Consider the following 27,594-nt stretch of genomic DNA (forward strand, 5'->3'; position numbering starts at 1 on the left):
CCTGTGTCCTAACCATCACACGTATATATGCTTGTATCATATTGTATTGTATCCTCATGCTATGACATGATATGGTCCTACACTATTTACTTATCTTTGTTATTTTAACTTATGTTAAATTATACCTCATGTGTCTCTATATTAAGCCCCAAATCTTTCTGAACCAAGAGTATATACAAATAAGATAAACTATTCTAAAACCCAGTATGTAAATATGTATTAATTCATACAGACAAAATATTTTTTGTTGCACACATAGGGTTTCATCAAATATTTATCTGTTACTTGAAATTTAAACTGTCTTCATAAAGAATTACTGACCAAAACAACTCCAACAACAAGAATAACCATAAAAACAACAATGAAGTATTTGCAAAACTTCTACAGCAATTTTTGTCTCAACTTAGCAACTCATTAATGGATCAACAGAACTCGAAACTCTGTCATAGCCACATCCTTGCACACTCACCTTCCCTTTGCTCCAGCACCCAGTTCAATTTTTGGTTTATTAGATTCTACCCTGTATACTGTTGCTTGATATTTCCTTTTAAAATGTTTCTTTAAAAAAAATGATAAAGGCAAAGAATATTTGAACCAGAAAATCTAAAAAGTATAGATAAATTTCTTACATGTGTGTATTATTATTTCCAAACTCTCTTCTATGAACATTTGTGCTATGAAGAGCACAAAGGTAGGAACATACTTTTCATAGAAATTATAGAGGCACTAAAGCCAATATTTTCTAATTCCCCTCTATGTTCACGATCATTTTTTTCATTAAAGCACCCTCCCTCATATCTTTATAATGACCACAAATCAGTCTACCGATTGGACATACCATAATCTGATTAATAATTCTCATTATTAGGTGATTTAAATGATTCAGCAATTTAAGCAATGCTTTGACTATATCTAACAGTTTAAATTTTGAGCAGAATATTTCCAAAGTATAAATTCTCTGAAGTGATATTGTTGAGGTAAAAAAGCAAGCCAGATACCAATATTTTGACAGAAGATGTAAAATTGCTTTAAAACCTGAAAAATTTTATTACTTCTGCACCAGACTATTCTTGTTATAATAACAGATTTATCATATTGCCATCAGCTTAAGAATCACTACTGATTACATGATAAAAGATCTAGACTCCTTAACTTGCCATTAGAAAATGTTCTGTGCAGACTTATTTTATATAGATTTATCATTTTATCCTAAGGAATGTTTAAAACAGTGAAGCTAATTTTTTTGGTTTACCTTTTATTTCATTTTCTGTCCACATTGATTCATGTCGTCACTCTACCTGCGCCTCACATACACTATCAAATAAAAGTCTCTATTTACATTAGGCTTTGACTATAATTCAAAACCAATTTAAAATGGAAAATTCCACAAAACTTAACAAGGAAAAAGGCATGACCTCCAATTGTATAAACCCTATGTTGATTATGATATAGACATAGAAAATCTGTATTATTATTGGTGATAAGAAGGATTATAACGGAAATTCTGTTTAGTGGGTACTTATTATATGCTTAAGCAAAGTGTTTAAGACCAATTTCAAAACTTCTCTGTGAAAAGCATCCACTGATTGACTGATTCATTGATTTTTATTTATTCAACAATGTGTATTCAACAATGCGTAAATGCAAGGCTGTGTTCTAGGTCTGGGCTGCAGACCTTTGTTTTGAATATAACCAGATACCTATCACCTAGATTTTACATTCTAGAGAGAATTTAGTTTATCATCTACACATTACAGGCAAGGAAAAAAGGCTTAGAGTGGTTTGATAACTGGAACACTTCACACTGAAGCTATACTGCACTCTATATTAATTCTAAATGTTAACCTCATCACACGTCTATTGTCTGTTTGTTTTCCAAGAGTTTGAATGTCTGAATATCACTTTCATTCACATATCCTCCTTAAAATTACTGTTACAAAAATATTCTTAGCTCTTTTCCCTTTTTGGAGAATAATCACTTATCAAAATGATACGAAGATAACTATATCTCTCTCCATCGACAAGTGTACGTATATAGCTCTATGTGTGTATATACTATAGATATGAACCATTTCATTTAGCCATTAGACGTATATTATATGCACATTTATTTATGTTCCATATACATGTGAGAATTAATTTTCATCACAGCATTATTGTAAAAGAATGTGAATACTAAATTTAAATATGCAAATGATGAGTAATTTTTTTCTGAGTCTAAAATAATTTGCACATTTGAGCTAAATCACTAAGTCATTTGACTCAAGCTTGCTGAAGTCCTTTTCCCCCCTTTTACTCTCATTATCTTTTTTCTTTCTTTGAAAAAACAAACAACTCAACAACTAATCTTGGTATAGTAAAGATGAAAAAGCTTAAATAAAACATTTCACAGTTTATTTTTGAGTAATAATTGATAAGTTGCTTTTAAAATACCATCTATCATTTCAATTGTTTCTATTAATCATTTCAAATGATGGTCTTGTGGTTAGGGTTTTGAACTCCATTTCTATGGAGAGATGAAACATTTTGTTTTAAATTATTTTTTACAATGTATTTAAAAACAGGTAGTATCCACTAGACTGACAGCCTCACTGAATCATAGGGCAGGAACCAAGTTTGTATGTTCTTTTCTGACTCCACACTTTCTAAGTATGGTATCCGACTAGAGGAAGCATTTTACGGTTACTTTTCGGGAAACCAAATCTTAGTTATATTTTGCTTTGTGTTACTTGTCTGCTCATCTGATATAAGAACTGGAAACCAGAAGAAACAGTGGTAAGATAGATTCAAAGTAAATATTTTAGTTTCAGTTTACCAGGCCAAAAATAAACATTTGGATGATAATTTTTAAAATGATTAACTCCAAACGATGAAAGTAAAGACCAATGAAAGTTTCTCTTTAACATTAATAGAAACAAACAAAAAAGATAAAAGTGTTACTTGGGCAATTGCTTTAATAGGATACCTTGCTGAACTAAGATTCTAGAGAAAAATATTATAATTAGAGAGGGCATCTGTATGTGGTGTTAACATTCAATGCAACTCATTTCAGTGTAAAATTACTTCCTCTGCACAAAATCTATTCAAATTAATTCAGAAATATGTTAGAAATAGATTTATTTTCAGAAAATGCTACAAAATATAGTCTGTTTTGATAATTTATTAAAACCTAGAAGGAAAAGAAATACCAAATAATTTAGACTGGCACATATTTTTGTCATAGTCCCCAGCATAACAAAAACACATTTACTTTATTACTCCTACAAACATGCCATTTTTGTCTGTAAAGGAGTTTTGTAACTCTGTTCATAACTGCCCAATAGCTAAAAGTATCTAATTTGCCAAAATCTACCAAGCATTAAATTTTAATATCGCTATCAAAGTGTCATCATGTAAAATATATGTATAATTAGAAGAAAATATTGTATTGAGAGCAAGACAGATTAATGATTCAACTTGAATGTGCCACTGTATTTGAACGTTGCTATCCACCATTTTTGCAAAGAACTTATTCTGTAAGTAAATCTATTAATTTGTACAAAAAAATCAAAAGAGAAGTTTATACCAATCCATCAAACAATTTATGTGTAAAATACAGATATAGTTTACTAATTTGAAACTGTATTAAAATACATAGAAAGCAAACGATGTTACTATTATTTAGTGTAAAAGCAGTGTCAAATACCCATTAATGCCATTTGAGATAATTAATTTATATAGTGTTTGTAAAATAAATCATTGTTTATTGTTAAAAATGATATAATACTATTTTAACATTATAAAGTAGAGAAAACATAAAGAAGTTAATACTTATTCATGATCATGTTACTCAAATTTATTAAAAATCCAAATAAATTTTGAATTTAATTTTTCTAATTTTGTTTCTATAACACAGGTTATGTATAAGGTATACTTAATAACTTTTAAGTTAAATTTTATTATACATCATGTATGCCAAGAGCATAGATATTGTTAAAATATTAAAACTTCTGTATTTCCCCATATAATTTTAAAAATGAGGATCCATACAAAAAAGTCTCCTTTGTTCTGATCATTATCCCACTTCCTCTCTGTCCAACCCAACTTTCAGCAGCATCTTAAATTTAATGTATATACCTTCCTAATATTGTTGTTATGTATTTACTATACATGTATAGTGTAAAAATATACTGTATTGTCACTTAAAATTTCCCTTATTGCTATCATGTGAATATATATTCTGTAATTTGCCTTTTTTATTCAATTCTTTTTTTAAATATCAACCCAGGTTTATATAGATTTAGTCATTAATTTTTACTGCTATACAGAACACACTCACACATACACACTTTAAACCTATTTGCATCGTTCCACTGATATAAATAGAAAATGTTTCCAATTCTCCATTACAAGCTTGTCATATGAACTTTTGCATATTTCCTTGTTTAAGTGTAAAAGTTTTCTTTGGATTTCATGCATACTGTGTAATTTCTAGGTCTTAGGTTATGTATGTCTTTAGTTTTGTTAATTATTGCTGAAGCCCATTCCAAAGTGTTCTAACAATTTGCATCTCATCAGCAAAAATACAAGTGTCCTATTTTGCATTTCTTCCTATTTTGCCAGTAGCAAATGTTTAAAAACATTTTGTATAATTTTGTTAAATTTGAAAAATTATCTGTTTCCTTTTAATTTGTATACTCTAGATTACTGGCAGAAGAAACATATTTCACATATTTATTGGCCATCCAAATCACATTTTTTGTGAACTTACTGCACACAATTTTCTGCTTTTTTTCTAATGAACTGTCTTTTGTTAATACATTTTAGACATTCTTTATATATAATTGATACCAAAATGTTTCAAACATTTTCTTTCATTTTATTTTTTAAATTTGTGTACGTTTGTCATAATGAACTGTTAATATTAGCAATTTTATCAATCCCATTTTTAAATTTTTTGAATTGAGTGTCCTATTGGAGAAAATCTTATTTTTTTTACTTAACATATTTCTCTCTATATTTTTAACAATGTTAAATTTTTATTTTATTATTCTGTCTTTAATGTATTAGAAAATATTTATGTGTAGTGTGAGGTCAAACTAATTTCATACTTTCCCTTCTGCATGTGATGAATTAATTGCTTCCAAAAGAAATTATTATACAGTCAAGGTTTTCCTGACTGATTAAAAAAGCCAACTCTGTCACAAATATTCACATAGATGCGGGGTTTTTCTGTCAATTTGTATATATCTAGGCCAGTATCATAATGTTTTCATTAATATTGCTGTATGATCCAGGGTTTGATCAAGACAACAAAAGCTCTGCCAAAGAGTCCAGCACAGTGAATTTAATATGGGAATTATTTGTAAAGGTGGCAGAACTGGAAGGGCAGAAGGGGATGGTGAGGCTACCCAATGTTTAGCAACAGCAGAAAGGCACTGCAGCCCCCAGGACTGGAAGGAGCCATGAAAGAGTCGGTGTTTGCGAGGTCCTGTGGGTAAGACGGCAGGAAAGATTTGGCCTGGATGTAACTAGAATGTCAAAAAAGATGCAGCCTCTGCAAGAGAGGCTGCGTGGAAGTAGAGAGAAAGGAGCAGAAATAATCCAACATCTCCTTGCCTCTCACTGTTTACTCTTCTGGGGTGCCACCCACGATCCTGAAGCCAGCGGGTAAGGTGGCCTGGGAAATGTGGTTGAATTTACTAGTGCCGATAAAGGCAAAGCAAATCCTAACATAAAATAAATCCCAATATAAGATAATGTTAAGACACTACCCTTTCTTAGTCTTTCTTATACAAATAGCCTTTGCTTTTAAATTTACCTTGATTGTCTAATGTGAAATTTAGAGGTCAATTGTCAAGTTCATTAAATAAATTTTTAAAAAGCAAAGGAAAGGGTCATTTTCTATTATAAGTAAATTATTATATAAGTTAATTTGGAGAAGCCTTGACATATTTGTAAGGAGGTGGAATGGTATACTACTAACATCTTGAGGACTAGTGAATGTATAAACAAATTCTACTCCTTCTAGCTGTGTATACATATCTCTGCAGCAGTTTTCCCATTTTTAAAATGAGTATAACAACAGTACATAATGTAAACTTGTTTTTTTTTAATATGCATACAGCACTTAGAACAAGGCCTGATATATGACAAGCACTTAATAATATTGTCATTATTGCTGCTGTTTTATTACTTTATCATTAAGATTTTTTTTTTTGGTTTTCCTGTCCATCATGATGATGTATCATCTCACTTATTTAATTATTTGTAATGAAACAATATTTGTATAGAAGTCTCGTATAATTTAAAAAAATACCCTAACTCTATCTTGAATTCTGGGTAAATTTCACCGCATCTACTCCCAAGTCACTAATTTTCTTTTGAACACTGTCCAGCTTATAACTTTTGTAGAGGCTAATTTTTACAAATTTCAATATGTATGGCTTTACATTCCATGATTAATAGATTGCTCTGTCCATTATTATGTATTTTAAGGATTATTTTGGTTTCTGATCTATAGTTCTTTATTTTAGAGATTAGATATGAACATGTGAATGGTCATATCATCAAATCATTATATTATTTATATTTCACTGGGAGTAAATTTGTCTTTCATGTGTGTGAATGTGGCACATAGAGGGAAAGCTAGAAGGTGAATATGAATTCAAAATATAAAGGATCCAAGTAGAAACTGTGCAGAACCTAAGCGATGGCTTGTTGTCAGAGAGAAACCATTACCACTGTCAGTACTTTTGATTGGGATGAATGGACACAGGTGAGTGGGATCATGGGTATGCAGTGTTAGTAGCACTTTCTACTACTGTTGAAAGCATCTCAGAGAGCCTGTCCCCGAGGCAAGCCACATATTCCTACTGCCCAAAGGGCCTGTTTACTGTATGGTTGCCATCCCTGCAGTGTTTTTGAACATCAGCCCCATCAGTGTGGACAGCACATGTTCACTGACATGGGCGTATGCAGCATAGAAGCTTTGTTTCTCTAGCAAGCAGGTAAGATTACAGAACCTGAACCTGGAGCTCTAGAGACAATTCTAAATAGCACCTATTATAAAGAACAGCAACATTACTAACATAAATATATAGCCTTCTCATGTAAGTAGATACTCATTGACAGCCTTCTCATTCAAAAGTAGATACTAATTTGACAGTATAAATTCTAACACATCTATTGAAAAGTTACTTTTTACATATAACCGGTATATGTTGACATTTTATAGAATTTTGAATAACTTTCTTTTCAGATTGAGGCTAGGACCATAAGTAGCAACAGAGAAGTGCAAAAATATGACTGATATTCCATCTACAATGACCCATTATCCCAAGAGAAAAGCCACCGTTAAAAATTTATAGTTTCTGCGCTTTGCAATTTTTAAATCCTGACTACAAACTAGGTGTCATTCTCAGTTTTTCTTTTAGTTTACCAAGACACATTACATCTACTTTGAGTTTATAACTTAGAGCCAGAAAATGTAATTTTGTTGGTGTGAAGAAAGAATAAACAATTGTTTACAAAATAAAGTGTGGAGCTATACAAATCTCCTATTTATTCTTCTATAATGCCATGTTGCCCTGGAAAAAGTTGCAATATATCTAATACTAATTCAAGAATATGTACACACGAGTGCCAGTACAGTTCGTCTTTCCTATTCAAATCTCCCTGCTCTCTTCAAGATTAATATTATACCAATCGGCATACTGCTCTTTTCATTATTACCATGACATTAAGTTTTGCCAATGAGTTCTTAGATGGATGGAGTAAGTTACCTATGCTAATTAATGATAATAAAATACTCTCAAATGTTAAATCATGTTCTTGGTGTATTTAAGACAAAAGCCTTTCCAAGGTGCTCTTGGGGAGTTTTTTTCTCCCCCAGCTATCATCTCCACTCTCCCCCCAAATTAATGTATCTGGCATTTCTACATTGGAATGCTAATTTATTGAGTGATGATAAAACGATGGCAAATAAGTGTTCTTCTGCTAATCCTTGGGAAAATGTCAAGATCCAGGATAGAAATCCTGCCTTCTTCCTAATTCATCTTTTCTCCCTCCCTCTCTTTCTTCTTTCCTTCATTGCTTCTTTTCCTTTCTCTTTTTTTCCTCCATATTTTGTCTTCAGTCAATTAGTATATTTATTAAAATATTCTAAGAGAGAACATCAGTTATCTGTTCCTGTGCAAAAACCCACAAAATCTAATGGCTAAAATATCAACTATTTATTTATCTCATAATTCTGCAGGTTGGCACTGGTCTGGACTCAGCTGTGTGGTTCTTCTAATCTGAGCCAGACTCAGCTGGGGTTACTCATGTTCCTACAATCAGTGGACAGGTTGCTGTCTGGTCCCAGGAAACCACACTCATTTGTTTGGCTGCTGTCTGGATGCCAGCATGGAAGGTGTAAATTATTGGTCACCTCCTTCTCAGCATTCAACATGCTAGCCCAGGCTAGTTCATGTGGTGGCTTCAGGATTCACAGAGTAGCGAGAAAGGCCAAGTTCCAATGTGCAAGCTCTTTAAAAGTCTCTTCTTGTATCCTGTTTTATTATTGTCCATTGGTCAAAGCAAACTGCATGAAAAAGTGTCTCATTAAAAGCCATCACCTATTTTGCTAGGCATATCTCTGTGATTACTGGAAATAAAATTCCTATGATAATAGTGGGCATAGCAGACAGAGTCTAGCATATTAGGCATTCTGAGTAACTTTAGAGAATAGAGATATTACCAGTTTAAAATGCCTGCTATGTCTTTGGACTTTGAATGCTTATCTTATTTAATGTCACAAAACTCCTGTGCCGTAGGACATGCTACCTCATTCACTCTGCCGACTAAGACACTGAAGTTCATCCCCTTGCTCATCATTAGGGAAAGCCTGAGTAGCAGAGTCAGCATGTGGACAGAAGTATGCCTTGTGCCAAAAACCGTTGTGTCCTCCCTTTGTAGCATGCTGCTGTATGTAATGAGACCCTTTCAATGACACAGAACATTCAAAATTCACTAAAGCCAAAGAGGGGCCATTCAACAAACCAAGTGCCAACTCTGCCTACAGGAAACGCCTGCATGGTTCTCAATGAATCAGCAGTTGTCCTTCACTCTCACTGACTGCCTCAGGGACAGGCTAAATTAAACTAAGTAAATATTAAGAATTAAATCTGCTGAAAATTTATAGGCAGATAAGCTGAAGGCTGTACTTAGTGCTATTCTTAGATCATTGACTTCAGATTTCTTTCCTTGCAAAGTCCTCATCGGAGTTCCAAGTCTGGCAGCCATCTGGTAAGGTGCGTGTTCTTTTGCTGCTACTTGTACACAGATCTGTCTGTACCCAGGGGAAGATTAACTGAAGAATGGTGATTTCTGAACTTAGAAGAATATAGTTCCATTGGAAATATGGGAATAAGAAAGTATAAATGAAATCAGAGAAAAGAATGAAAATAATTTCAAGATATTAGAAGCAGTTTATGTCTAAACAGTAAAGAATTAGCTCCTTTTATACCATTATGCATGACATAAAGACCAAAGTTAAGTAACTCTTCAAAGTTCTATACCTACTCCTTCCTGTGTGTGCATTCAGTTTTAACAATTGAGTTGATTAGTATTTTCAAAGCTCATTAAATTTGTTTTGTTCTGATGCTATTATATACATATGTAATATAATATACATAAGTGTATATACATGCATGTATATTTGTGTGTATTATCTATGTATACACATATAATATATACATATAAGTATAAATAATGCATATGTGTATACATGCATGCATATCCAAATCCAGTGATTACAATTTGACTTTATTTAAATAAATTTTAAGGTTCTCAAACTATTGATGAAAACGTTCATAGTCCTAATGATAGAAAAATAAATCTTGTCAAAACCATTTCAGTTCTTTTTTACTCATTTCAACTCATTTTCTGTAAGTAAGAGCAGAATTTATCAATCTATATTGTCACAAGCATCATATGTAAATAATTAAACTTTCCATTTTTAGTACCTGTATCTACAGCTATACGGAAAATGAAAGACCTGGACCAAAAGAAAAGGCTTAAGTGGCACAACAGATCAAAATGACACCCTGTGTGGGCTGAATTCCAAGCAGACTCATGCCTTGTATTTAAAAGTTGAAGTGGTGATATAAATCTCTGTACTCTTTCCGTAATAAATAAACACATATGAGTATCAATTAACTTGATACTGGGTCACACTAGTTCCTAGGAAGAAGTGTCATTTATTATTCCTGATAATGTTCTAACACATTAAACTATAAAGAAAAGAAGGGGTAAAATCATTCCCCTCATAAAAATATGAAATTAATACATTTTTGAAATATTGTTATGTAATTAACTAATGAGGGTCTCCAATAAAATGTTAAAGCTAGTATAAAAAACAATTCAGTATGGCAGGAACCATTCACATTACTCAACGAGAAAACATACATCACCATTCACTCTCCACAAGTTAACGTCTGTATCTACAAGATTCCAAAATAGACCAAAACAATGAAATACACAGACCCCCACAGAATAAGACATCACTTCAGGGTCTACTAGACAATGTACTCATGTCATAGAAATGGCTCTCAGGAATCTTTTTGCGTATTTTATTCTTTTATAATTAAAATATGCTTTCATATTTTTGGGACAGTAATATTTAAATCTTTATTTAAATGACAATGTCTCCCAACAGGACAAGATAGCTTGGATTACTTTTCCAGAAGGTTCTTTTTTCCCAAAAAGCAAAGGCAAATCTCAGGATTTATTTATTTTCTTGACTGAAATAAGTATTAGAAAACATTTGACAAAAAACTCATTGTAAATATTAGACATCACAAAAAAACACAATGTATATTAAGTACCAACAAATTCAATGCATTTGTTGACAATGTAAAGAAATCTTCAAAACTTTCAAAAGGAGTCAAATCATCCTTTTCTCCACTATTATACATGAATAAAAGTATGTAGATCAAGCATGGTTTTAACAAACCTGCATACATTTAACAATCCTCCCTCCTGATACAACTAAATGCATCACTGATGGCAGAAAGAACAGTTTACTCTGTAGGAGAAATTAAGTCACTTCAAGTTAATTAGCACTTACTTTTTGATAGGGTGGGATGGATGAGCAATTTCATTTGGAATAATCTAATTTCCTGGAAGACATGCCTGCCCTTCTCCCATGTTGCTCTATACATGCTATTACATATTTTCCCAGGCTTTTTAAAAAGTATAGTTTCTCCTACCAAGAGGTACAGCTTCTCCTTTCCAATGGTCTCTGTTGCTTTTTAATCAAGTAATGTTGGTGACCCTGCTCGCCTCTCAGGTGTTAGGTCCATATGCTATGTGTCCTTCCTCCCCCAGGCCAGGCTAGCTCAGCTGTACTCCTCTCAACCAATTCTGAATCCCAGTTGATAGGGCTGGTATTCTGGACGACTGTGCCCACAGACGATTGGGAGCCCTCATAGGAGTACTGGCCTCTAAATATTCTTTCTTGTCTATTATACAGATGCTTCCTTTAGCACCGACTTCAGGTACCAAGGGGGACCCAGAGCTTCTCTGCAAAGGTCAAAACCATCCAAGCTTCACTGCATACCTAGGCAACTAGGAAACTTACCCTCATCCAAACTTGGGTCAAACAAGCTGTGTCGGGCCCCTTCTCAATATTTTATCAACATCAAAACATCCACATACCCCTGAAGACTCTCACTTTTCCTAACTGATCCAACTTTGTATTCTCACCTTATAGAGGAAACCTAGGAACTCTTAATTTCTTAGATTCTTGCACATTTCTTTCTCATCTATGGCATGTGGTAAACTTTGTGTGCCATGAGCCCTCTAGCCTTTATATGCAAAGCCGCATTCTAATAATTCCAGAGAGGTCTTCTAATTCACTCAAGTGCCTGGACTTAAAAAGTGCTTTGGCTTTCAGGCTACTGCTTTTGCTAAATATTTGCTAAGTCTACTTAAGAGCTCAAAACTAGGAATTTGACTCTTTGTTCTTTCCTTACCATTCCTATCTTGAATAGGAGGAAAATATTTTATAGGTTGCATTAAAATATATCAAAATACTCATTTAGTGTAAGGAAAAATCAACTAGTACATTTGGAATCAGTACACCAAAACAACCCAAGTATTATGGAATTTCATACAATAATTTTAAAACAAATGTGAAATAAAATTGAGTAGAATTATTTTTGTTGATGTTGTTAGTACTTTCAATGTGATATTTATAATAAAGAATTTCAATCCTCACTTTTCCCATGTTGTTGTCATATAGAACAAAATAAAGGTGTATTTGGCTGCTTGATACAAGATATTTCACTATTAATTATCCCACATCAGGAAGCTATGACTTCCCTTGAATTGTCAAAGAAAAGATAAGAATATAACGAAGTAATGCTAGTTTATCTTTATTTGGCTTAGCACAAAGAGTAGCCTGTATAGGACTTCAATGGATATGAATATTCTCAGAAACCTTACAAGGTCCTATAAAAATGTAATACATCCTTCCTATTTGGGGCCCATTCTTGTTACCATGTTATGTGGTTGAACTAAAATCTTCCAGCATCCATATAAACACACACATTCATTTTACATGAAATAACATGTACCATAATGCTTTGGGAAGTAAGGAAAAGATGTACCTTGGACACCAAGAGACCAAGCCCTCTGATTAATTCTGAATTGTAAAATACAGTGAAATCTACAGCTCCCATTGATGCGTTTCCAATGACTGAGGATTTCAAGTAGGTGGACTCTAATTTATCCATACAAACTGTGATATTTTGAAGTGAAAATTGACACTCAAGTCCATCATGCTAAGACATCAAGCATAAACAGGCAAACTGGGTCACACCATCACGCTAACTCAGAAGTCTAATTTTGTAGAAAAATGAAATTCGACCCCTATCTTATGTGTAAGTAGAATAACATCAGACTAAAAAACCTTTTTCATAACAAAGTAAACAATCAACAGAATAAAGAGGCAACTGAAGGGAGACCAGAAAATATTTATAGACCATATATCTGATAAGGGTTCATATCCAAAAAATTATAAAGAACTCATGACTCAATAGCAGAAAAAATCCAATTAAAAATGGGTAATGGAACTTAATAGACATCTTTCTAAAGACATACAAATGGTCAACAGATACATGGAGAGGTGTTCAAGTTAGCAATTATCAGGGAAATGGAAACCAAAACCACAAGGAGATATCACCTCACACCTCTTAAAATGGGTGTCATTATACAGAAACGAGATAGCAGGTGTTGGCAAGGATATGGAGAAAATGGAGCCCTTGTGCACTATAGGCAGGGTGTAAACTGGTACAGCCAGTATGCAAAATGGTACGGAGGTTCCTCAAAAAATTAAAAATAGAACTATCATACGATTCATCAACCCCACCTCTGGGTTTATACCCAAATGGAATCAAAACAGAATCTCAAAGAGATATGGGTTATCCCCATGTTCACTGCAGCATCATTCACAATAGCAAAGATATAAAAACAACATGTGTCCATCAATGAATATATAGATAAAAAATATGTGGTAAATGTATACAATGAAATATTCTACAACCATGAGAAAAAAGGAAATTTACCATTTGTGACACCATAGATGGACCTTGAGGGTATTATTCTAAGTGAAGTTAAGTCAGACAGAGAAAGACAAATATTGTATGACATCCCTCATATGCAGAATCTAAAAAAGCCAAACTCATAGAAGCAGGGAGTAGGTCTGAACTTATTAGGAGTTAGGGGATGGGGGAAATGGACTGATATTGATCAAAGTGTACAAACTACCAATTATAAAACAAATGTTTTGGGGATCTAATGTACAAGATGGTGATTATAGTTAATAATACTGTTATATACTTGAAAGTCGCCAGGAAAGTAAATATTAAATGTTCTCACGACACACAAAAAAATGATAATCATGGGACATGGCAGAGGTGTTAGCTAAAGCTATGATGGTGATTATTTTGCAATACAGTATCAACACATTGTATACCTTAAACTTGTACAATGTTACATGTCATTTAACACATGCCATTAACACATCTCAATAAACCTAGAAAAAAATCAAAGGCCAATTCTGTGAAATATTTATCCCAACTTGGGAATAAAAAAGAATAGACCTACAACAACTGCTACAATGCATATATAGGAAAAATTATTTTTTAATTGCAGTGGCAGTATAAATTGAGTCCTATTATTCAAGAGGAAGCATAGACAATAATTTTTACTAAAGATCATGTTTTTGCCCTCAAGATGTCTGTTTTAAATAGCATTCTTGTATTATCATTAATATAATAACTTACTTAACACTCTGAGGATTCTAAAAAGGATTCCAAATTTTCTTTTTCTGGAATTATAATTGTTTTCTATAATTTATTTTATACGTTATTTCTTTGGTCTCAGTTTTTCATGTTGGAAATGTGTTTTAAAATATCAAGTGAACCTATGCTATTCGCTCATATCTAAGTGTAGAACACACAAAAAGCTAATTGCAACCTGTAATTATAAGAAGGAGGAAACTTGTGAACTGCTGAATCTCAATATAGTGGCTTGTTTACTGCATGAATTTAGGGGGAAACCACAACTCTCAGAAATGCTACATTCCTGTGCCCCTAAAATTCTCTAGAAAGGATAATTGGATTTGCAACTTAACATATGTAAATATAGATCTCAGATTTCAATGGGGAAAGGAGGGTTCACCATGTAGATACTACTTATATTCGTTATTTTGATTTGAGCAGCCCAGACTTTCTCTCGGTTTGATGACTCTAGTCTTCAGAGTCCCTTAGGTGCTTCCTTTCTAGTTAATCCTAACTACCTCCAGTTTTCACTTGCATATGAAAGGTGCCTTCTCCCTGACTGTCTGGCATGGTAAAGAGGGCTCCAGGAATCAATTTTTTAATGAGAAATGTCATTTAAGCAAGAATATATTTTACCTCACTAGAGTAGTGCAGAGAACAGTTAGGATGGAGATAACCTGGAGAAAGGGAATGTTTAGCAAGTGATTGCCACCGCCCATTGGTAAGTGATAAAAGCTTGCAATTGAGGCAGAGGCAGTGAGAATGAAGATAATTTTTTTCCAGTCTTTTTTCATGTGGATGCTGAAGTAATTGAGTTCATGTAACAGTATGCTGTCATTAGGTTTCTAATACATAGAGTAAAATATTCCACTGTAAAGAGTGTAAGGACAGCTGACAACTAACTAAATTCCTCTGTTACCTAAAAGTTTCCACTGCATTTGTTCTCCACAACAATCATTCACTCCCCAGATTTATCCATCAAAATAAAGTTTGATACTATGCACATTGTGTCTTTGATAATGTAGTCAAGTGCAAAAGAGCATTCAATTCCAAAAAAAAAAAAAAACAAAAAAAAAAAAACCGAGTACTTTGAAGAAAAGTTTTCTCAGATTTATTCCATACTTCATTTTATACATATTCATTAGGACAGATGACATTTTAGCAAAGCTTCAGTGAGGGATTTTAAACCAGATTTTAACGAATACAAATTGAAACAAACATAGCATCTAACAGTTAATTTTCTTTAGTAAAAAATTGAAACTAAGGAGGAACAAAGTGAGATTTTAAAAAATTAGATTTTTATCATTCCATCTAAACTATAAACCATAACTCTTTCTAGTTCAATAGAATGAATAAAAAAAGTATTAAACACTGTAGGTATTTTTCAGTAGAAAATTTCATGGGCAATTATAACACATGTAGGTAATGCTCTCTAATCTCACTGTAATTATATTTCATGCTTCACAGAAAAATTTAATCACTACAGATGTAAAAAAAAGAAAAAAAAGACTATCATCACCTCAGAAAGCAAGATGGGGTAACCTATATATCCAGTAGATGTGTTTATCTCTGTGCAATCCCTCTGAAGGTCAGAAATTGCAAGGCTGTGGTCAAAGAACCACTTACTTAATATATTACTGTGAGGAGGAGATTAAACTGTTACTGAATATATTTCACTAAAATTAAGTTTAAAAGTATTGTCTTTGTCTATGAACATGTCTGTCTCTCTCTTTTTTAAATTTACTCTTGTCCTCCTGTCTTTGATTAGGTAGAATTCTGGATGCCCCTGTTTATGAAAAGTGCAGATTTGGCTAAGAAGAGGGAAATGTTTCCTCATTTTATTTTAACTTTTATATTGGTACAATAATAGACAAAAATAATTATTAAATATAGTAGTTTTGCACTATTATTTTAAACAATTATTGTGTGATACTAGTTTTAACCTTTGAGGTGAGGGACAATGTATTAACTGAAAGTTGCAGCTAGGATCCTAAGGCATATTGTCCTGATTTCTGATTTTCTGAATTTTACAGTTTATTAAAGCAGTGCATGGTAAAATGCCATGATAACCTCTACCAACAATGGAAAAGCTCAAGGACTCTGAAGGCAAGAACATATACTCTCACTGAACTAGGAACTTCAGCTAAATCTTTTCTAAGACTTGTATTTGATAATGGTTTCTGAGAGATGGTGCTAATATTTCTCTTTGTTGTGGAGAATTAAGTAACGAAATAAATTTTTAAGCAATTTTAAGAATCCATTTTATTTCAACTTACTAAAGTTAATAATTATAGTATACAATGTATAATAAATACAAAATATATTAAAATAAAGTATTAGCTTATTAAAATAGACCAACATTTATTTAATAACTCAGCATCTATGATGTAATAAGACAGTCAGTGTTTAATTCCTATCACTTTTTCTCCCTGATTTTATATAATCATCTGATTTATTGTTTTTAGTCTTTCAGTTTTCACTCATTAGGTAGGTTGTTTTTTTTTTAATTATACAATATACCAGGCACATTTAACATCAATCAGTGTAAAAGGTTATTATTGATTATTGGTCATGAACATCTGCATATATACCAATCTCTAAATCTTCATTGTAACTTCACTTCCTCTGACATTAAAAAAATACAATAGCAGGAAAAGGGTAAAATGGAAGGAAAAGACAAACCTCAGTTGCAAAGAAAATGATCTGACAGAGCGCCATGCCATCTACTGTACTCTATATATGCCTAACCACTTCAGAATCCGCAAGGATCACTGGATGAAGAGATGCTTGGAGAGAGTGAACAAGATGATCTGAAGACCATAAGACAATCATAAGAAAGAAAAAAACATTGCCATAGACAGGGACCTAAATGCTAATACCTGAGTGTTGATACTTCTTTAAAATATGGGAAACATTGACTCATCTTTGCTTATCTGGAAGGTTTATCAGTAATTATTATATTTTAGAATATGAATGTTTAAAAAGTGTTCCAGAAATTCATAAGGTATTTCAAAGGACCTCAAGTAGTCAAAACAATCTTGAAAAATCAGAGCAAATTTGGAGGAGTCACACACTAGTTTTGCAAACTAACTACAAAAGTAAAGTTATCAAAACAGTGTAGTACTGACATAAAGACAGATATGCTGACCAGTGGAATTCAGTTAAGATCCAGAAATAAACTCAGACGTGTACAGCCAACTGATGGTCTACAGGAGTGCCAAACCTATTCAAGAACAGTCTCTGTAACAAACGGTGACAGGACAACTGGACTCTCACAGGCAAAAGAATGAAGCCAAACCTCTAATTCACATCATCCACATCAATTAACGCAAAAGAGATCAAAGACTTTTCATAGGAGCTACAATAACAAACTTTTAGAAGAAGACATAGGGGTATGATCATTGACTTTGGAAATTTTAAACATTCAAAACTTGTGAATCAAAGAAAATTATTAGGAGAGTGAAAAGTGAACCTATAGAATTGAAGAAAATATCTGCAAAACATATACTTGACAAAGGTTTGATATACCAAATATACAAAGAACTCCTACAACTCAACAGTAACAACAAAAAAAATAAATTAAAAAAAAATAGGCAAAGGACTTGAACAGATATTTCTCCAAAGAAGATATACAAATAGCTAATAAGCACACGAAAAGATGCATAACATCATTAATCATTAGGTAACGCAAATCAAAACCACAATCAGATACAACTTCATACTCATTAGGATGGCTATAACAAATAATAGATATTTTAAAATAGAAAAAAAAGTGTTGACAAAAATGTGGGAAACTTGGAATCCTCACGCATTACTAATGAGATGTAAAATTCTGCATCCCCTCTAGAAAACAGTTTGATGGTTAGTTAAACATAGAATTACCATATGACCAACAATTCAATTTCTAAGTACAGTTGACCCTCGAACTCAGAGTTTAGGGATATTGACCCCTCACACAGTCAGAAATCCGGATATAACTTTATAGTCTTTTGAAACCACAGTTCCATACCTGTGAATTCAACCACTCACAGATTGCAAAATACTATAGTAAGTATTTATTGGAAGAAATCAGCATGTAAATGGACTTGGCAGAGTTTGAACCCAGGTTGTTCAAGGGTTAACTGTACATACCCAAAAGAAATAAAAAGAGGGATTCAGACAGATATTTCCATTACAATGCTTACTGTAGCGAAAAGGTGGGAACAAAAACTATGTGTCCATCCACAGATGAATGAATAAATGAAATGTATTCCACACAATGGCATAATATTCAGTTTCAAAAAAGAATATAGTTCTGATTCTTCCTGCAAAAGAGATAACCCATGGAAATGCTAAGTGAAATAATATATGATAATGTTTCTATATATGCTTAGAATAGGCAAATTCGTAGAGAAAAGCAGTTGGTTCAAGATCGTCATGGGCTGGGGTGAAAGGTATGGGGATTTACTGCCCAATGGTAACAGGGCTTCTGTTTGAGGTGATAAAAAAGTTTTAAATAAAAATGATGGCTGCATGACTTTATAAATGTAATTAACACCACAGAACTGTACATATTAAAATGGCAAATTTTATGTTATATATATTTACTATAATATTTTTTAATTAAAACATACTTTAATTAAATACATGAGGAGGATCTTTAGAGGTAAAACAAACACATAAACTCATTGTTTCCTTAAATACTCTATAAAACAGGAGGAAAAATAAAACTGCTCTTGAAAAAGGAAGAGTACATATTCTCAGTAGCAAAAATCCAGTGGTTTATTATTTAGTTAACCATGGTCAGTGGGCTCATATCATTTTATAAGTATCTCAAAAGCAGTTCCACTCAATTATTTTTCCTGGCATTTCCTTTAAAGAATAATATATTCCTAATAATCTGATTGTATATCTCTATACCTTCAAATGATGTTTGACAACTTGCAACTTATTAATGAGTTCTGAGGCACAGTACAAGCTACTGGGAAATAACTGAATGAGAAACAGACACATTCTTTAGAATATAATGATTTTTAAAATCCTGATGTTATTAACCAATCCATCACATATCTCCAGAGTCTAATATCATAGAATCCTATTCTACCTAGTTACTAAAATATTTATTTTACTTCATGCTCATAGTCAATGGTCAATAAATGCTGCTAAAAGTGATTTAAAGATAAAACAGCCTCTATAACAGATGAAATTTCTGTTGTCCAAAAAGCATAACATAGAGCAATGTGAATGTTGTGTTCTGGAGTTTAAAAAGACCTTTAGTGCTTTCATATTTTAGGTATTTCACTGATAGGTAGTTCAGAGATAGCATGTTAACAACTCTAGTTTAATATGGACAGTTTTTATGGTGCCTAATCAATGATAAAATTCTAGCCATAGGTTATTTGTTGAGATTTCACATTAACAGATAAACTACAAAAAATGTTTAAATCATATCAAATGCATTAAATGGATGGAATGCATTAGACATGTTGTGTCAACAATGATGAACAGAATTCTTTTAAAGAGTTTCAAGACAGTGAAGAAAATTATGGTCAGTAATATTTAATAGGGCAAATTGTCTTTTCCAATATTCCTTCTCTTATCTTCAAAGTTATGATTACCCATAAATATACACACATATACATACCTGAAAGATAGATGGCTTAGATATATAGAGAGATATTAGAGACAAACAGATAGAAATACCTTTGTCATCTCCTGCTCTGGTGGCAAAGAAGCCCTCATGCTGAGATGAAGCAGCGTAAGGGTAAAGCAGCCCAGGTGGCTGGGCCATACACGAAGTACAGCTGCTCTGAAAGGACACCGACACCGAGACCTACAGTGGTGCAGTGACTGCTGATTGAGTGTACAGACGCACACACTAGCAACACTACATGTGAATATGGGAGTGGATGTGAATTAAGCCATAGACTGATTTGGGGCTGTCTAGTCCTATAGCACCATCTAGTTTAAACTGAATGACACACATAGAAAGAAATACTTCTGATTTTTTTCAAATGATTCATGTATTTATCAAATTATGACTAAAATACTGTGGTATAGTCTCCTAGAATCTGTAGTCCCGTAAATGCCAAACATGTGAATATTGGAAATGAAAGTAGATATGTATGGTCTTTATCAAATCTATGTATGTATTTAGTGGATAATTTCAAACAACTTGCTAATACACTGGGTCATTTATATACTTTTCTTAGGTATATAAATACCTTTCTTAGGTACAAATAGATATTGAACAGGTTCTCTGACCTGGTTTTCTTGTAGAAACTGTTATGTGGACAGAGGGCTTAGGTTTACTTTCTCTCATTTTCCTTTCTGGACATCACTCACAGATCTGGGCAAAATTGTACTGATCCTCTGAGAGCATATAATTCCTCATTTTGAGGTTCAGCCTCTTTTCAGATTTTACCTGAACTTTTCTATCCTTTATTTATTGCTAATTTCCCCATGCATAGGTATGTATAAAGGGATGTTTTATATGTGTTTGTTAAAAGGTTTAGATTTTGTAAACTCACCCTAAAGATCTTAAGGAGAAAAGCAAAATCTAAAAGACCACATGGCAAAGCCAAAGCTATTGTTTGAACTTTTTGGCTTTCTTGTAATGCCTATAAAATTTATGAAAGTGATTAAGAAAATGCTTTGAATGTCTCTGGATAAATGTAAAAGAGAGAGGAGGAACGTGGTTATGGGCAGATGGAAATGATCAGTCATTGGAAAATCCAAACGTGTAGTAAGTCATGTAAAAACTTCTAAATCATGGAACATATATAAAAAATTAGACAGTAAAACATTTGTTTTGTATATACTTGATTACCAGACAAAATAATCTAGAGAAAGCTGGCAAATGTACAAATGGTTAATATTATCAATATTTTAGAACATATTAAAAAACATCTTTAAGAGTTTTTTTAATTGTTGAAATTTGAATGTCTCTAAGACTGATTTAAAAAAAAAACAAGCAATTACAGAAAATGCATACTTTCTAATTAGATCTAACTAGTTCCTGCTTGTTTCTAATTACAGCTAACTTTCCTTGGGGAAGAGTAAAAATAGTTATAGAACAATAGAATCTTACTTTGCAAGCATGTCTTCGTATTCCTAAAAGCAATCTTGGTTATTTAACAATAAATCTTGTGAATTAAGCACAGAGAAAAAGTGACCGAAAACAAAACAGAAAATCTATATTTTTTCAATTTAGTCTTAAATTCACATTGAAGCCTGTATCACAAATTATTTTCATAGACAAAATTATAATAGCACAATTATAGCCAGTAAACCAGTAGACTATGAAAAGCTTCCACCAGTTAAAGTTAGACACTCAGCCTTGACTCCTCTATCCTCTTCTGCACTCACCCAGGAATGGGCTCCCCCAAAATGTTGTAGGATGGATAACTCAATAGATACACCACTTTTTGCTGGTCAATGCCTCCACCTCTGGTTCGATTCCCTACTAATGTCCACTTATCTAGTCTCCTCACTTAATATGTCCCCTCTACATATGCTCTACAAATGCTTTGGAGCAAGGGGAATTTTTTTTTTTTTGCCAACTTTTATATATATTTTTCAGATTATGTTACATTATAGATTATTGTAAGATACTGAATATAATTCCCTGAGCTATATAGTAAATCATTGGTGCTTATTTATTTTATGTATAGTAGTTTGTATCTGTTAATACCGTACTCCTTATTTATCCCTTTCCCACCCACCCCTTTTCCTTTGGTAACAATAAGTTTGTTTTCTACGTCTGTGAGCCTGCTTCTGTTTTGTATATAGATTTATTTGTATTTTTTTAGATTCTGATTTAAATTACATGGGAAAAAAAAAACATAAAAATAAACTTGACCAAGGAGGTGAAAGACCTATACGCTGAAAACTATAAAACACTGATAAAGGAAATTGAAGATGATTCAAAGAAATGGAAAGATAGCCTATGTTCTTAGATTGGAAGAATTAATATTATTAAAATGGCCATACTACCCAAAGCAATCTAAAATTTAATGCAATTCCTATCAAAATACTCATGGCATTTTTCACAGAACTAAAACAAATAATGCTAAAATTTATATGGAACCATAAAAGATCCAGAATTGTCAAAGCAATCCTGAGGAAAAAGAACAAAACTGCAGGCATAACCCTCCCAGATTTCAGACAATACTACAAAGCTACAGTAATCAAAACAGCATGGTATTGACTCAAAAACAGATATATAGATCAATGGAACAGAACAGAGCCCAGCTATAAACACACACACCTATGGTCATAATCTATGACAAAGGAGGCAAGAATATACAATAGAGAAAAGATAGTGTCTTTAGCAAGTGGTGTTGGGAAAGCTGGACAGCTATGCAAATCAATGAAATTAGAATACTCCCTTACACCATATACAAAAATAAATTCAAATTGGCTTAAAGACCTAAACATAAGACATGACACCATAAAATTCCTAGAAGAGAACACAGGCAAAAATCTTCTCAAACATAAATCATAGAAGCATTTTCCTAGATCAGACTCCCAAGGCAAAATAGATAAAAGTAAAAATAAACAAATGGCACCTAATCAAACTTAAAGATGTATCTCTTTATTTGGTATCCTTATTGCACTGATTTTCACACTCATGAAGTTTCACAGAACTGGTCCTAATAAGTTTCTTTTCCATCTCTGGATCTTAGTAAGTGAAGACTAAGAGGATTCTATTCTCAGAAGGATCCGCTGACACTGTATGTTCTAACTGACAGTATGTGGACAAAGGAAAAACTATAACCCCCACTCATTCTTTTAGCAAATGTGGTCTTCATCTCTCTTTTCTTTCATGGAGTGCTGTTCTTTCTTATTTTAGTTGTATGAGGATCAGTGGTCTTGATAACTGAGTTCCAAATGTAAAAGAACAAGCCCAAATGTCAGTATTGGTTTCCTTCTTTCCCTTACAGATGTTATAAATCATGAATTTCAACTTCAATAGAAACTATTTTTTTTTCCAAATTTAGATCATGTGATTCAATCTTCTCATATTTAAATATTTCACTGTAACAACTAATTAGATGAAACTGACTAATTATGTTAACTTGATAATTATTCAATTATTTATAAAAAAAATCAAAATAGAAATATATATGTTAAGTATAATATATATCCTACCCCTAATTCATTGGGATAATACCATGTGGAATACGAAAATTATTTAAACTTGGGTTTCATTCTTTAATTCATTCAGTATCCCTGACTAAGAACACTTGATCAATAATCAGATGAAGTTTTAAAATGCACTATTTTGGGGGCAAATTTTCAGAGCTACAAAACACAGCAGAGCTGTTGGGTACAGGTATGGTATTTTGTTTGTGTGTTACAAGCAATTTGAGAAGGGACTGACTGCTTCCACTGACCTGATTCACTGAGCAATAATTAAATAATTAAATTTCAACCTCTTAAATATGTAGTCAAACACGTAGTACTTGTCTGAGTATCAGATGAGTCTCTGAACTAATTAACTTATTTGGAGATTTTAATGGGAAGTAGAATTATGTCTTAAAACAAACAAATAAACAAACAGACACCAAGCTCTCAAAAATAGAAAAACAATTAAAAATTAGAGTAAGAGAAAGGTAAATGAGCTATTTATTGCTGTTAAGGATGAGTAAAATGTAATGCCTGCTACACATACTGACACCATCAGATGAAGAAAAAGGCCAGACTTACAAGGATTTGAGTGCATTTACAAAGGTACTTGCAACAAAAGTCTCAGATTATAGAGAAAGGCTTGAGTTTTCAAAGGACACTCCAGAAGCAGGGAGATCTGTAATTGCTTTGTAGAGTAGTTCAAACCGCTGAGGCAGCATTGCGGATTCAGTATAAAACTGAACAATATTTTATGAAATGAAACAGTACCGAATTGGTTGTTAACACAAGCTGGCCTCAGAAACAACATAATACTAAAATTCTAGGAACTGTGAGGACCATACTAAATGGTAGGGGAAAAAAACTTCCAAAATGTATTTATGTTCTCTTATATAAATCTGTTTGAAAATTGGAAAATATCCATAAATATATTTTTCTAAATAGCATCAATCTAATTCATTGGTTCTCACTTCTTGATGCGTATAAACGTTATCTGTGAAACCAGTTAAAATTCAGATTTCAAGCCTCTTCACTCCAAGAAATGCAGATTAGCAGGTCTGGGATGGAACCAAATCCCTGCCTTTTTAACTGAGCACACCATGTGAATCTTAGACCTCATTTTGAAAACCTCTGCTAATCATTTCAACATGTATCAGGGAAAGAGGAAATAGAATCAAAAGTTAACAAAACACTTTTTTTTTTCCCTAAAATGCATAGACATGATTTGTTATAGGGCATATATTGGGGGTGGTTATCACAGAAATGGCATAAGTGGAATTAATGAAGTTTGCTCCTTGGGTCAGATACCTATTACCTAAATAAATCTTTATAATAATGTCCTAATGTTAAAATATCAAAAGATGATTCCAAATCTGCATTTCACTGACCAATGATACATACCACAAGAGAATTTAACAAAGACAGCAAGGGGAATGCCATCCCATCTTGCCTACATACTTTAATAGTAGACATATACCACTTTATTGGAGGGTTTTTTCAACTAGTTTTATTTTATTTTAGTGTATTTAGTTTCTGAAAGATTTCTAGGATTTAACCAAGAATGAATAATTGCTTTTTTGTAAGTTGTCTTGAGGAAAACACATTTGCATTTGACATTTTGGGTATCATTCATCCGGTGAAATCTCACAATTTCCCCAGTGTCCATTTTGCAACTGTTGTGGTAGAGTGATAAGGCACACATTTTCCTTCCTATATTAGACGTGGAAAGAAGAAACAATTATATTCTCTAGCCTCTCTTCTTTCTCATCCCAAATGGTAATTCAGCTGAAAAATACTGATGGTAACAATTCGTAAGCATGGCTGAGCACTCACTACAGGGATGATCACCGTGCTGCATGAATCATCTTATTTAATCCTCGTGACAGCCTATGAAACAGGTACACTCATTATGAGTGCAATGCAGATGAAGAAACTGAGTCTTAGATGGAATAAGCAATTTCCCCAAAGCCACAGAGCTGGCGAACCACATGGGAAGAGCAGTGGGTTGAATGTGAAGTGGAAAATGCATCAGAATATGAGACGTGGAGGCCCGATTTGTCTTCCTTCCTCAGTTTGTTTCTAGCAAGGGATACTTTCCTTCAGAGGGCCTGGCATTTTAAGGCAGCATTTTGATAGGAATGGGCTGGAGGAGATAGATTAATAAGACATGGTTTCTTCCTTTAATGAACTGATGGTCTAAGATGAGAAAAAGACATATAAACAAATAATTTTGAATTCTAAATATAAATAAAATTAATATGATACATGGGTTCTACAACAGAAATACCTTATGCTGTCTTTTGAGGGACAGGACGGACACATTTAATGTACTACTGGCATTTAATTTGGTCCTTGCATAATGGGAAAACATTATTATGGGAAATTGTAGCAGTGTTTGGGGCTAAGGAAACAATAGGCAATCTAAAAATAACAGATACCTTCTTATGACATAATGAGTATCAAACACAATGCCAAAGGCCATATATTATCTCATTTAATTCTATGAGATTGTTCTTATTTTTCTAGGAAATTGACATTCAGGAAACTATGAGATTAAATGATTTGCCAAAGGTCACCATCAAATAAGTGATACCAGTGGGGACTGAGCCTGAAGAAGTCTGATTTCAGTACTCAAGCTCTTAACAACAGCACAGCAGCTATTCCCACCTGAAAACTTGGTTGGCACATTTGGGGACCAGCAGAAGAGTATAATTAGATTGCAGTGATTTTGAAGGACATAATGTGAAATGAGGCTGAAGAGTGAGATTAGGAACAGATTGTGGATGGTCTAGGATGTCTTACTGCAGAGTTTGGAATTCACTCTATAAGCAATACTCACTGACTGTTAAATACAAGGAGAAGTTTAATGATCAGATGCATGTTTTAAAGAAGAAAACTGGTAGAGGCAGTGTGGAATCAGAATGGGAAAATATTTTAGGCAGGCTGAGAATTCTAGGAAATATTACAGTAGTTTATATATGAGTGTAAAGAACAAAATCAAGGCAGTAGGGGGTAAATTTCAAGAAGCAAGAACTGGTTTAAGTGACGTTATAATGACAGAATTGACAGAATTTGCTAATCGGTTTTATGTGCAGAAAATGGTCCAAAGATAGTTAACAAAAGCCGTACAAGGCTTACTACAGAGCAAGCCTGTACAAGGCTTACTACAGAGCAAGCCTTGTCTTACATTCAACCAATTAATCTTCATAAAACACTAAGAGTAATGTAACATTATTATCCATTACACAAGTGAAGAAACTGAGGCCAAAAATAGCTAAATACTTTTTCATAAATCCTTCAGCTAGTAAGAATTAGAGCAAAATTTGAACTCAATCAGTGTGTTTCATTAGAAGGGTTTATTAGAAGGACTGCAACTGATATTTGCAAAACAAGAAAAGTAGTATGTTGTTATGCTTTGGAGAATGCAATTGAAAATGTAATATTCTGTACCAGAATTACGAGAAGGACTTGACCAGGGGGAAACTGGAGGGATGCCCAAAGAGATCTTCACCAGATGGCTTTGATCTGTGTGGATTTGCCAAGCGTAGTTTTAATCCTCAATCTTTAAGGCACAGAAAGTTGATATTACGTGTCCCCAAAGTAATGAAATTTAAGGATTCTAATTCATAATAAAAAAGCTTATGAGAAAAGGATACAGAATGTCACAATGTCAATTCACTTTTTATAAGAAGAAATATAATTCTTAGAATCAGATCAGCTTCACTATCATTCTCTCACTCTGTGCATGCTTTATGGGAAGTCCAATTATAATTGGAATTTCTATTAGCATGGAAATGGTGCAAATTGATTTAGTTATATGACACATGAGCAATATCAGGTTCTGGTAGCCCAACATACCATTCTCCATTTTTGGGGTTTGCTTACCAGGAAGACATCCAAATTAACCCTGAGTCTTTGGACAAGTGGTGCTAATATGTGTATATATGAATCTTCTATTCTTTATTTGCCAAGCAACACCATCCCCAATGACTCATTCATGCATATAATTGTAGAACCACATACTTATATATCATTCCATACAGTACACATACCATATATATATGTACTAGAATAAATACTAACACAGTCATTCACATTGCAAACTGATATTCACCCACCTCTATTCTTTTCCACTATATGGTAACTTACAGTACAGAGTCAAGTTCTCAATATTATTTCC

This window comes from Camelus dromedarius, chromosome 1 (genome assembly GCF_036321535.1).
Source record: "Camelus dromedarius isolate mCamDro1 chromosome 1, mCamDro1.pat, whole genome shotgun sequence".
In the NCBI taxonomy this organism is placed as follows: Eukaryota; Metazoa; Chordata; class Mammalia; order Artiodactyla; family Camelidae; genus Camelus; species Camelus dromedarius.